Consider the following 15,229-nt stretch of genomic DNA (forward strand, 5'->3'; position numbering starts at 1 on the left):
CCAAATTCAAACCGGGGACTCCGCGAAGTAGTGTTTTGATGAAATAAATCAATGTTTCTGCAGGAGAGGACTCTTTAAAGTAGAGACACCTCATACTGATATACACCTGAACATCAGCAGGAGAGGACTCTTTAAAGTAGAGACACCTCATACTGATATACACCTGAACATCAGCAGGAGAGGACTCTTTAAAGTAGAGACACCTCATACTGATATACACCTGAACATCAGCAGGAGAGGACTCTTTAAAGTAGAGACACCTCATACTGATATACACCTGAACATCAGCAGGAGAGGACTCTTTAAAGTAGAGACACCTCATACTGATATACACCTGAACATCAGCAGGAGAGGACTCTTTAAAGTAGAGACACCTCATACTGATATACACCTGAACATCAGCAGGAGAGGACTCTTTAAAGTAGAGACTCTACATACTGATATACACCTGAACATCAGCAGGAGAGGACTCTTTAAAGTAGAGACACTACATACTGATATACACCTGAACATCAGCAGGAGAGGACTCTTTAAAGTAGAGACACTACATACTGATATACACCTGAACATCAGCAGGAGAGGACTCTTTAAAGTAGAGACTCTACATACTGATATACACCTGAACATCAGCAGGAGAGGACTCTTTAAAGTAGAGACACTACATACTGATATACACCTGAACATCAGCAGGAGAGGACTCTTTAAAGTAGAGACACTACATACTGATATACACCTGAACATCAGCAGGAGAGGACTCTTTAAAGTAGAGACACTACATACTGATATACACCTGAACATCAGCAGGAGAGGACTCTTTAAAGTAGAGACTCTACATACTGATATACACCTGAACATCAGCAGGAGAGGACTCTTTAAAGTAGACACTCTGCATACTGATATACACCTGAACATCAGCAGGAGAGGACTCTTTAAAGTAGAGACACTACATACTGATATACACCTGAACATCAGCAGGAGAGGACTCTTTAAAGTAGAGACTCTACATACTGATATACACCTGAACATCAGCAGGAGAGGACTCTTTAAAGTAGAGACACTACATACTGATATACACCTGAACATCAGCAGGAGAGGACTCTTTAAAGTAGAGACACTACATACTGATATACACCTGAACATCAGCAGGAGAGGACTCTTTAAAGTAGAGACTCTACATACTGATATACACCTGAACATCAGCAGGAGAGGACTCTTTAAAGTAGAGACACTACATACTGATATACACCTGAACATCAGCAGGAGAGGACTCTTTAAAGTAGAGACTCTACATACTGACATACACTGAACATCAGCAGGAGAGGACTCTTTAAAGTAGAGACACTACATACTGATATACACCTGAACATCAGCAGGAGAGGACTCTTTAAAGTAGAGACACTACATACTGATATACACCTGAACATCAGCAGGAGAGGACTCTTTAAAGTAGAGACTCTACATACTGATATACACCTGAACATCAGCAGGAGAGGACTCTTTAAAGTAGAGACACTACATACTGATATACACCTGAACATCAGGATTTTTGTCTGTCTCAAATAAACTACCAGTCCCTTCTCAATCTTATTTTCTATCTTGATCCTCTGCTCGACTCCCGTCATCACACACACACACACACACACACACACACACACACACACACACACACACACACACACACACACACACACACACTGCAGACAAAGGAATCACAGCGAGGCCTTGAAGCTTTTCTCTCGCCGCACCTGTCTCCCTCCCTGTCATTTCATCAGATCGTTTATTGAAGAAAAAGACCAATCAGATGTCAACAAAACACTTTAGACCTTCACCTCGCATATCCACCACTTCATTCAGATGGAGATTAAAGACCTGTGTGTGTGTGTGTGTGTGTGTGTGTGTGTGTCTGCGTGTGTGTGTGTTTGTGTTCCAACAGAAGCTCCTTCAGGTTATTTTCCTGGATGTTGTTCTCTCTCCACAGGGTCTGATGAGTGCTTCGTGGGCCTGGTCACGGAGTGGCGTTCAGCCTTGTGTCTGACTTCAGTCGGTGGTGTTCGGTGTCTTCGGTCCCTCGGTGACATCCGACCCCTGGCCTTTGTTTTCCGGTGTGATGTCGATAAAGCCTGTTGTTTCTCCTCTTCTTCTAATTGTGGTGTTGGAGTTTGTGAGCAGAAAACGCCACGGGAAGTCGATCTGGAATATTCAGTGTTTTTTTGGTTGTGTTTTGCCAAGGCGTGTTTGTGCAGGACTGCCAATGTGTGGTGGTGAGATCTTCGGATTGATATTTTAAGCCAAAATGTGTTTGTGAAATGCTTTCCAGGAAGCACGGAGCTGAAAATCTATTTAACCTTCGCGTTCATACCCAATCCACCAGAGGCTCCATCATTACAATCTCATGCTGTTTTACTAAACACTGCTTCAAATCCTCGGAGACTTGGATTTAAAAAGTCTGAAAAAGAGCTGGAAGTTTCCAAATATGTCCGGCTGAGTGTTGAGCGAACCGTGTGCAAATCACCTTCCCATTTGTTTGATAATGCAGACCCTAAGAAAGTTTCAATATTCCACCAGACCTTGAATCGTTGCTGTTGTCTCCAGTGGTCCCGATGATTGTTATAGGGAAACAGAAAGTTACTTGAGGACAGAACAAACTTTTGTGCAGTCGTCTTTGAACCAGAAGGTTGCTGGTTCGATCCCAGCCCGTGCAGTCCACATGTCGGTGTATCCTTGGGCGAGATACTGAACCCTGAGTTGCTCCTGATGGCCAACGGTGTGTGTGAGTGTTAGCTTCCCTAGTGCAAGTGGTGCTGCTCTGCATGAATGAGGTGTGAATGGGTGAATGAATCGTACTGCGTAAAGCTTTGAGGGGTCCAGAAGAGACCTGATAAAGAGCAGCATAAGATCAGACCATTTACCAGGCTGACGTTTAAAACCGGTGTCTTCCTTTTCAACGTCGTGCACACAAAGAAGTCATGGTTTTGCACAACAACAAAAAAAAACAGATGCAAAGGTCACACTTTATATTTATGGCTCGGTTTGGTTCTCCATAGTCATCTAGCCTAAAGACGTCACCGACCGTGGAGTTTCTAAAAGAGATTTCTGGTAAAACGGTGAAAGTCAAAGATGTTTAGGTTACTTGTTACAAGTAACCCCGGTTCTCAGAGTGAGGGTGAGAAATATATCTGATTCCTACATTTTGTACAAATTACAGAATGTAACTCATAAATATCGCCATGAAAGTTCCCCTGTTCTTTACTTACTGTTCAAAAGCCCATCTGTTTGTGTTCAAATCTGGTCATTCCTTGTATCTTCAGTGTGATTTGGTCAGGCAGTTAATTGGCCACCTATCTCTTGGCCCTATATAGTTGTAGCTCTCCTGTTTTAAGTCCTCCTGTCTGTTACTGTGATGGTGTGTGTGCATCTAATGGTGAGTTGTGATCATATGTTAGTTGTGAAGCCTGCAGTCTTAACTGTTGGTTGGATGCACCAAGTTACATTTTATTGTTAGCTGAGTTGCTAATGTATGCTAATCGATTAGCACGCTTATACTGATGTAGCACAGTTTAGCCTCATCTTGAGCTAGCTGATGCTATTTGTACAATAGTGTGTGCGGCTATGTGTAAGCCTAATGTTTAGCTTCAGTTAAACTACTTCAAAAGCCACATGTAGCCCTGCTAAGCTAATATACCTAGACTGGTTGTAGGCTACAAAGTTATTGCAGGACATTATACACATGTCTTTCCTTTTCTGTGTTACAGAACCACACCTTACAGACCTTACACACCTGTCTATATCTGTGTCAGCAAGTACACTCACTTCAGTACTGTGTGTTGTGGGTGTGAAGACTCAATGAATGACGACTCAATAACATTTCTCTGGATGCCGTTTTCCCCCTTTGTGTTCTGATCGGACATTCTGTAGAGGTTGCCACCGGAAACAAAGGGTTTGGGTTGTGGGTAAGAGGTCAGAATTATGAGTTGGTGGCACTGGCCTACAGATCTGTGGGTGAACACTATGTGACTGTATTTAACTGATAGGGTAATGGAGAGGGAGAGAAATCTACGTCACTCTGTGCGAGTGATTCAGGGGACCACTCCTCAGTGCCCGAGGGAGAGGGAGAAGAACGTTCCACGGGTGAGTAGGCCCCCAGCAGAGAACGGCCGGGCCGCAAGATCCCAAAAGACTGGACCAGAGAGGGTTCAGATCGGGTCTGTGTGTCGGTCTGGTTGACCTTATGAGTCCCTTTCATCATGGACCCTCCCTGGATGCCGTTTCCCCCTTTGTGTTCTGATCGGACATTCTGTAGAGGTTGCCACCGGAAACAAAGTGTCAGCATCACTCCTCCAAACAATTATTTTCACTTACATTAAGACTATTCATTTTTGTATTACAGCTTTTCTGAAATGTCATGGTTAAAAATGCAAATGAGGCAATATGTAATGCTAACTTTTGGCAAATCTTAGAGAAATCTACAGACACTAGTTGACAAAGTTAGAAAATAAAACCTAAACGTGTGTTTAGGAGGTTTCTCTGATCGCAGCAGAGCTAAACCATACTATAAAGCATTCGCTCTGTGTAGTGCACATTATACAGCGGCTTCCACAAAGGTTTAAGTGTCAGAAAATGTTCGGACCTCATGCCAATAGTACAAGGATCACGTTAAATTCAGTAAAGAAAACTCTGATTTTCTTGTCATGCATTTATTGATGACATCACACATGTTAGCTTGACCTCCCGCCCCAAAATACAAGTAATGAATAGTATTTTAAACTTGTGACTAATCTGGAATACACTAGTTAAACTGATCCCTCATAAAAATGCAGGTTTTTTTTAATGAAAATCTGTTAAAAATTGCAACTAAAATCCAATGAGGCATTACATGCAAGACGCACCAACGTTTTTTCACTATTTGATTGATTGGAGAAGGCCTTGCCCAGACCAGTACACAGGACGGTGAACCTTAAAATATTCAGTTTTATGGAAAACATTGGCTCTCTCATGCACACAAACACACAGTCATGCATGCTGGCTCGGCCCTCTCTGCTTTGAGCTTCCACTGAAAGGAAACGGAGGCTAAGAACGAGCAGCAGAAGTCGTGTGAGGTAAAACACGTCTTCATCTCGCCGCTGTGTGGAGAGGTAATTAAGACGTGTCTTCGCTCTCCCACACACGGCAGACTCCTGTGTTTCTGTCCGGGGCTACATGTAGTAGATCTACTCAGACTCTTAGCAGAGAGAGAGGGCCTCTGCAGCTCCCGGGCCGTGGTGTTAGACAAAGCCGTGATGGTGAAATCGGGAAAATCTCCCCGAGCAATCGGCTAATAAAACCCCCTCTGTGCATGTCGGGGGCTTTCACTCTTTCAGCCGGCAGGTTTTTCACTCGGGCGTTTCATCCCGTTTGCATCAGAAAAGTGGGGAAGCACAAAGAGGGTCCACCTTCGAAACCAGATTAGGATTAGAGCTGCTTTGAACTCATTTCCCTCATTAGAGAGATAAGGAAACTGATTCTGATTTAACACCGTGAACATCTCATCACATGATCCTGGGCTGGATTCACCATTCAGCTCATTGTGATTTCAAATGAGACGATAATAAGATACGTTATTGAGTTTAATGGTCTCTAATATTCCACCCTTCATCCAAAAACCAGTCAATACTGACTGTTATGCAATGTCACATTAATTCCACTTTATTTAATCATCTGAAAGGGATGCCCAGCAGTAGTCATTTAAAACAGGTGCATCTTTTCCAGCTGCAACACTAAGGTGATGAGCCAATCAGTAATTATTATCCAATGATAATTGGATAGTATTCTGACCTGAGCTATTCTGCAAAATGAATATTTCGATGCTCAAACTGTACACATACTGAAGCAAAAATAAAATGGCCAACCCTAACCCTTCAAATGCTCTCTTCGAAAAGTTATGAAACTTTTGGGAGACTCGGTGTAGTGCAATGAAATATTGAAGAGTATTTAGTTTTTTCTTCTTGGTGTGTTTAATGTACTCTCAGGGTAATTTGACAATGCTTGGTCATTCTGTTTTAGATTAAAGTTTCCTCTAACTTAATCTGGTAACATGTATGTGTACGGTTCTAAATATCTATCGTAGGAATAGACTGAAAGAATCCAACAGACTTCTCCTCTAAATTCAACAGGATGTATTAATAGTGGTTATCTGTCTACGGCGTCGTTGGAAGAAGGGCTGATCTCAAACTCTCCGAGTTGTTTTCTACTCTAAGGTCCTTCCGGTCTCGTCGTCTCTCATTGGTTAGTGGCGACGGGTCTTCGTTATCTTCTTCTGTCGCTCTCTTATAACGTAACCATATCACGTCTCTTATAATATCCTTGTTACACAACATCTGATATTCGTTGGGAGTATTGAATAATGATAGTTGATATTGTAGTGTCGATGAGTGAGAGTCAGAGGCGGTGTTTTTACTATTTAACGCTTCGTTCTTTTTATACTCACACACTCGATATACCATTGAGGCTAAAAACAATAACATCCGGTCGTGCCAGAAGTTCGAGGTCTGGTCCGTCCGGAAACAGTGAATCATGCCCTTTAAAGTTCTGTTTCATCTCTTTGATTTGGGTTTGTATGAAGTTGGAAACACAGCTGTTAAAAGGCTGAGAAACACGGACAACCCAAACAGATGGATGTGTTTGCAGTCATATGGAGGTCAGTGTGTCCCAATGTTATTACTGTAAACAGATCAATACTCAGTGATATTCAGACCGTAGTGTTTTCTGAAGTGTAAACTCAATCAGCAGAGGAGAAAAGCCACAGGTTGGACTCGAGTCGACATTTTTGCGGTTTATTAAGTCACTTGTAAACAACCGCCGCTTCTATGACACTTAGAGGCTTTCGAGGTCAAACGGGGGGGGGGTTGTAGAACAAAAGATCTCTTCAGCTTGCGTTAACCACGGACCTTATTTCAGGCTACCGACCAAAAACACGTTCAGAAAACCATTGACTTCCCGATGAGCGAAGAGGAAGTGGTAGGACTCATTCCTACACCACCCTATCGAACTCTGCGAAACACACGTGCTGTGCTTGTAAATTACCGATGGCTGGAAGAGAACACTGGTCTGTATTACCAATCATTGCTTGGAGCTGGAAAGAGAATTAAAAAAATACAGGAAATTGACTTTTGTGCGAAAAGTGAGACGGTAAAATATGTTTTCCCAAATCTGCCAGACACAAAAACATACATACGAATAACAAATCATCTGAGTAAAAGCTGCAGGTGGTTGGTGGTGCTCTCTGTCCTGTGTGGAATATTCATGTGTATTGAGACCGCAGCCTGTTATTTTGGGATGTTTCAAATGGAGCGGAGTGAATATTTTATCCCACACCTCCGCTGTGATGTTAATCCTCCGTCCAGCTTCTAGCATGTTGTGTTGAAGCATATTTAGAATAAAAAGCAGTCCCATAATAACAGACTGCACATGGACTGACTCTATGGAAGCTTTTAGGAGGCTCACCACCGTCATTTGATCAAAGTGCTTCCCTCGTTTAAATCATTACCAACATTTCAGGTGAGCTGGTTTTTCAGTTTCTGGTTTTTTTTTTGTGTGAAACCAGATCCACATTTTTGTCCGTTCCAAACTTTCCTGATTGTCTGAAATACACTCTGTTGAAGAATTGCACGTAAACAACAGCTTTCAGATATAAATATGAAGAAAAAACCTAAAAGACAAGAATAAACATTTAAAAAACTGTCAATCAAAAGTAAAATAAAGACAAATATTATATAAATATCACAACAAAGGGAGAGGAATATCTATTCATAATGAAATGCAAAGAAAGTGCCCATAAAACAGGAAGTTGGAGATCAAAGGTAATGGATAAATGCATTTCTACAATATTTGAAACTCAAATGAAGGGATTATTCGAGTCAAAACTTTGTGTTGTTGTAATCAAAACTTGAAGGTAGAAATAAAAGGTTTTAAATAAAGTAAAAAATAAATGAATTCAAAATAAGACGCACAAACTGGACTTGAAATGTAGCATCAGAGATCGAAATATGTATTTACTCAATATCTGAAACTCAGTTTATGGTATTGTTTGAGCAGAAACTTTATGTATTATCATAAGAAGATGAAGATTCAACTTTATTGTCATTGCACAGAGTACAAGTACTAGGACAACGAAATGCGGTCTCTGCATTTGACCCATCCTAGTGTTAGGAGCAGTGGGCTGCCATTATGTACGGCGCCCGGGGAGCAGTGTAGGGAACGGCGCCTTGCTCAGGGACACCACGGTGGCACTTGGTCTTCCGGGGACTTGAACTGGTGACCTTCCAGTTCCCAGGCCAAGCCCCTATGGACTTCGCCACCACCGCCCACAGTTCGCTGTTGAAGGGACAGAGACACTCGTTAAAACAAAGGAATCAGTTCAGGAAGAGATCCATTAAAGTGGAGCGATGCAGGGCAATGGAGAGTAACTCACAATATCTGAAACTCAGCTTATGGTATTGTTTGAGTAGAAACTATATCAAAAGTTAAGGCACAAAGACAAAGAATACGATGAACAAAACTACTCTTAAAAACTGCAATAGAGATAAAAACTGGAGAAATGTATTTGTAGAATGTTTGAGACTGAACTGAAGGTATAATTTGATGAAATCTATTAAAATAAGGTCATAATTTTAGATTAACAGGCATGAAACTTCATCATTCTCTCGACACCGGCCCTTCAAAGTGAAGCTAAACCTCCTCCGTGAACTTCCAAAACTTCTGGGAACATCAGAGGACTTGCGAGGACGTTTTGAGGACGTCTCGGCGCGTCTTCTGAGATGCGCGGTGACAGTCCGGGCCTTGGCGTGTGTTCTGGGGGGAAGATAAAGGAGCGTCCGCAGGGATCAGGCTGCTCGCTCTGGACTTCAGCTGGGCTTCATGGCAGCAGAACACAGGCCGGCTCAGCATTAATATGGATGTCCAACAGGCGCCTTGTCCTCGGCCGCGCTGCCTCTCTTTGTCGCTGCCACGCCGCGCTCGGTGCCAGCGAATAGCATTAACAGCATGGCTTCCACCTCCAGCCATGCCAAGGTCATTAATAAACATCCTCAGATGGCTCCTAATGATTCCCTACAGTCGCCGAGCGTCGGGACGAGTCGATGCCTCCGCTCTGTTTCTCACAGCTTACACACTCGACAACTTCACAAAACAAACTTCTGCTCCGGAGAACTTTGAGGAACCTCTTCAGGAGCCTGAGGGAAGAGTGTGATGCTCGTACCGACGTTTCCACGTATGCAGACTCAGATAATGTATATAGCAACTCATGTTTACATTTTTCACACGGAGGATGGTCTGTTAGAGTTTTACCTTTCTAATGTTTGTGAATATATTTGCTTTTTACATGTTGGTTTGGTTACGCAATGCTACTGTAACAAGACAATTTGAGATCAATAAGGAATTGATCAGCCTCTTCCGGCACTGTTATGTTTGTTATATTGTGCAAAACAATACTAAATATTACTTAAAATATTGAATGAATAGCTGCCTGGCACAAATATCAGACCACTCTTCAAACATATTCAAGCTAAATCTATAAAATTCATATCTGCGTTACCTCTTATAATAAATGCCAGCTCTGTTTAGATGTGAGGGAATAATGCTAACACTGGACACTTAATAAGATTGTAATATATTATAATATAATTGCTATATTCAGTAATTGGTCCGGTGATTTTACACGATATTATTATGTTTACTGGAAAAAATGTGGGTAGAAAACCTCACTATGACGAAAATATAATACTGAACCAGAACTTAAGATCTTTATATTACAGCTGCATATCTCTATAATACATATGTACAGTATAATTTATAAACCACAGAACACAACAACATGCTTCACGTTTAAATCTAAATGTCCTTTAGATGTTTAGATTTGTTGTCATATCCTGCAGAAACCTGTTTGTGCAGTAAGACACTATAAAGACCAGCAGGCTGCTGAGTCTGGGTTCCTCATTTGAAACTGTTCCTCCTCCCAAGTGCTTTGAATTCAAACAGCTTTATCATCCACAGAGGGAACATTTACATTTGTTACAGCAAGTACAAAGTCAAAGATAGCTTAGTGTTAATTAAGAAGCATGCATAAAATATTAAAGATAAAAGTAGTAATTAAACAATTAACCAAACACACACCCAGTACCGGCTCTGAAAATATAGCAGCCAGAGCGCTATGGTCCTTTAGCGTGACACAGTATACCAAAGCTTTTCTGAGCGTGAGCTAGAAAGTTCATTTGAATAAGAACGCAGAAGAATGTCCCTCCCTGGAAACCATCATTCACCGTGCTGTATTCAGAGTGCTATCGAGCGCCGGGCGATCAGACGGCAGATTGATCTCCCGCTCGCTGCTCTCTGTCTGCGCTCATCTCAGATAAGAGAATATGAACCGCCTCCCCGTCAGATGTCATAATATCTGAGAGGAATCCATGCTATCGAGCGGCGGCGTGCAAGCTGTCGCTCACCGTGATGGATGGACTCGTCCACCAGTGGCGGGGAAAGGTCAGGTGTGGGGGGCAACAGGAAGTGAGACTCCCCGGCTCAGTGATCGATCGGCCGTCTCTCCGTCTGCTGTCACTGCTTTACAGTTTCTGCACATTTTTAAATATCAGCTGTCGATTAGTGGAAACAAATGGAGGCAAATTTCAATACATTTCAATCCAACCCCCAACCCACCCCCACTCTGCAGCAGGAGCTTTCCCTCATCTCCACAGCAGTCAGACTCACATGCAAATATATGATATGAAGCTGCTTCAGTGTCAGATAAGGTCTGAAGTATTTCGTGCATCATAGCAGCTGCATGTGCACCATTCAGGACAAATATTTAACTTGGATTTGAAAAACATTTCAACCCCTGAAGACAATAAGTGCGAACAGATTCAGTACGTAAATGGGTTTTGTACTCGCTAACATGTGAATATAGGTAGTAAAGTGCATCAAGGTAAACCAAAGGTGGAGTTTATGATCCAATTAGGACATTAAACCAGTACAGGAGAAGAAGTCGTTAAAAAAGCTTTAAAAATGTAGATTAGATCAACTTTATTTATTAAGAATTAGGGGAAAAATGTACATAACTGGAGTATAGAGGTAACAGGTATTACACATGAGAGTAAATAAAATAGAATCAAATAAAGACGGTTATATCAACATACTTACACACGGTTATAACAGATGTATCAATCGAGTTCAAATACAGAATACATTCGAATAGACTACACAGAAACAGAAGCAGCTGAAATCCGGATGGAGAACCACGGTGATTTCAATCTGGCCTTCCTTTGTTCTTCCCTTGGGTCGTTGGTGGACGGCATCCTTTTTTCCCGCACAGATTTCATGACTTTTGTGTAAAGTCTGTTTCCACTGCACCTTGTTGCATGAATTCAGAAACTTTTCCACCTCAGCAAAAAGCAAAACCATGTGATGGTATTTGTAATGGATGACTCCACTATGTTGTGTAAGGGCTCAGGTCAATCACTCTGCATCATAATTACAAACGATTCGATCTGCAGGTTGAAAATGCACCTAAGATCATTTACGTTTTGGCAAGCAAACCATTCTTCTGTCAGTGTTTTATTATGTGTTTTGTTTTTTCATACAGACAGCTCTTTTTTATGAATGAACACAACCTTCTCTACTCTTAGGAGTGAGCAAATATCACTGTGTAATAAAAGTGTTGCTTTTCTATTAGACACAAACAAACAGATCAGCAACATTATACAGGGTTAAAAGACCTACCCTTTAAGTTCAGTCAGGTAAAGGAACTCTGAAACAGGATGTAAATCATGTCAAACATTAAAATCTGCATCAGGTTTTAATGTTTCTTGTACAATCTGAAACATTTCACCTCTCTTTGAACCCTGGCTTTCTCTTTGATTAGAGTCGGGGGTGAGGAGAACAGATATGCTTTTTCTTGCCTCTTAAATAAAGTTTCTCCTTTTTGATTCTGCTAACTGTTTCCTAGTGAGCTGAAGTTTCAACATGTACAAAAACGTATTTCCGAAAACGCTAATTCCAGTCACTGTACCGGACAGCTGCACAGAGACACCATCATATAACTGAACCTACTGTCTGTGTGTTTGCTTCCTTATTCATCTCCTACCTGTGGATACACATTTGAATATCTGATCATACAATCTGCGTCTTTTTTTGAATCTAAATTTAGTCTGCAGATATGTTCCCCACGAACGAAGCGGCATGCATCTGTGTCTTCATTAAAGGTGTTATATGTTTCAGCTGCCGGTGATTTATTTTGGAAATGTGCATGTTGATATCGTGATCGTTCCTGCAGAGGCTCACAGCTCCAGATGGCTCGCTGTAAACGTGAAGGCTGCAATTACAGAACAAACCCAACGTGCTTTGTCTGCTTTCTATTTCCAGCTGCTGCTCTCACACCTTCAACACACTCACTTCTCCAACTTCCTATTTGCTCCTCTGGCGGCACCGCTCAACCCCCAAAGTTCCTCCGCTTACTAAACTGTAAAAACTCTGAATCTTGCCAAGTAAGCGTGTCTAATTTCCACCAGAATACGATCTTTACTCTTGATATAAGACAAGGTATCTTAAGAAGTAACAATGCAGTGAGATATAGGGTCTTGTTTGAGGTCAAAGGGTGTTCTGAGTTGTATCTCAGAGGAAACAAGGTTGTTTTAAGCTGCTGGGGTTTTTGTAAAAGATGGATCATCTTGTTTCAAGAAATACATCTTACTGGATTTTAGAAAACACATTTCTATTGGAAAATCACCAAAACTTTTGAGCCTTTCTGGCTTATTTTGTCACACAACATTCCCTGGTGGTAAAACATTGTCCAAAATAAGTTTGGAAGTAAGATCTCATTGGTCTAAATATCCCATCTTATCTCCAGAAATTCAACCAAGCTCATGTTTACTTATTACAGGCGAGAACACATTGTTTCTGTTTGTCTTTACTGGATTTTGGAGCAGCATTTTGTCCAGAGTAAACATCATGTTACTGAAAAAAGTTTCCCTTAAATAAAACGGATGAATTAAAGCAGAATGAGAGGAAAGACATACTTTAGTTGAATAAGAGGCGCCCTGAGATTAGTGCTTTCTGTGTAGCGTAATAAGAGCACTTCTAGCTAATAATAACTGATGGTTCACGGCTGAGGAACGATGCTAATGGAGACGAGGCTGATTGTAGTTTCCCGGTCACGGCTGTGAGGAATGTCTCTGCAAGGAAAATGAACTTTATTCTTAAATTACCGGCCCCTCTGTGGCGGCGCGTCTGTCCTATTATGTGCTAATTAGCAGACGCTAGGGACGCTTTAGCTAACGAGCCCCGGATCATTGTAACCCTCCGCATGGCTGCCAAAGAGACATGCACCACAAACACATACAGTCGGAATATGAACATATGGCTCGGCTTACATAAAGCACATGCAAACGCACACACACACACACACACACACACACACACACACACACACACACACACACACACACACACACACTTACAGGCTCCCAGCATGCACCGGCTTAGCTGCTGCTGTGCTAATTGGCTTGATGTGGTTCTGAAAATAGTGTCTGTACAATCCCCTGTCTGCCTTCAGAAAAGATCATGCCCTTTCAATTCAGAGTCCCAGCAGGCTGTCAATAGCAAATGGCTCAGAATAAACGGGTGCGCCGTAAAGGTGCATTTCAACCCATTGTCCCCGCGCTCGAGGAATTACCGTTGTTCCTCCTCGTATCTGAGATGATCTCATTTTCGGGTTTTAATAGCAAACACTTTGAGGAGACAACAATATGATCACTGTCATCATCATAACCATCTTCATATTCCATGTTATTGCACACGGAGAGGCTAAGTGGGAACTGCTGAGTCTATTATTGTTTCTCTTCATTGGGGTTTTCAGAGTGAAACATTTGAATATCAACAGAAATACCAGAACATGTTGAAGTTGACTGATCATACACTGATATATATATCATTTCATTACGCATCTTAGTCAAACACTGCATTCTGATTGGTCAATTTGGACATTCCAGAGGACTGTTAACCTTCGCTAATGACTGTTGCTAAGGATAACACACCGTTGCTAAGGAGAACGCTCTGATAGAGGGACTATGTGCAGTAATATCAATCATCATCATCATCATCATTAGTTTTACACAGTGGAACAGACTTCTCTTTCTGAGCTGAAGCAACATGATGATTTCCAAGTTCAATGAAATCATTGTTACTGAATACTGTGAGTGGTTTTGTTGGTGTATTCAGTATGTAGCCGCTACAGAGTATCCCCTATTGAGTATACTTTTTATGAGTTCGAACTACAAATAAAAGCAAACAGGAAAAGGTATTTATGATATCAGTAAAAAATACCAAAGGATCAGTTTTTATAACCTTTGTTATTAAAGCATATGTTTGTGTGTTTGTTTCAACACACATGCCAGTGTAACACACCTTGTTTTATTCATACCAAACAAAAACCAACAATGATTGTATTTCTAGACAGATATTCGTTTTAAAAAAAGTCGATTGTTTTTAATAAATGTAAAATGTGTAGTTGGTGAAAAGAAGCTAAATGGTTCATATCATCTTCATCTTCAGCTCACTGGCAAGAATCTTGGTCCACTTCCATGTTAACAGTTTTATAAAGAGCCACCTTTTTAATTTAGCTTTTAACTGAATTTATAAAAAAATGTGTATTTATTTATGTATTTTATTTATTTATTTTTAAATAATATATACACACACACACACACACACACACACACACACACACACACACACACACACAGTATATTGATAGTATTAAGTGCTCTTTTTAATCACAAAGCTATGTGTTACTACCTGGGAAGGGGGAGCTGGTATTGTTGTATGTGTAAATTGTCCATGTGTTTGAAAACTTCTCTATGAATACAGTTTGATTTGATTATAACTTGGATCCAGAAGGAGATGTTTTACACCTTCTTTTGCACCTCTCATTGTTCCAGCAGCTGGAATGCGATTGTCTCCTCATCATGTTCGTCCTCCATGTTTTCTTATCATCGCCTCCCGCTGCGTTTTGACGACGGAGACAACCTGACAGCCGGTACCGGCGCTGTGAGTCATGCAGACGCCGAGCCGGGTTAACTGTGAGTCAGGATGACATCAGTAATTACTCAGCAGCACGAGGAGCTGCGGTGATAAACTGTCTGCTGTTCAAACTGAAGGGAATTAGCCTGAATGTCAGCGTGAAGCTGCGAACAGAGATCAGAAGGTCACA

This window comes from Eleginops maclovinus, chromosome 23 (assembly GCF_036324505.1).
Source record: "Eleginops maclovinus isolate JMC-PN-2008 ecotype Puerto Natales chromosome 23, JC_Emac_rtc_rv5, whole genome shotgun sequence".
Taxonomy (NCBI): Eukaryota; Metazoa; Chordata; class Actinopteri; order Perciformes; family Eleginopidae; genus Eleginops; species Eleginops maclovinus.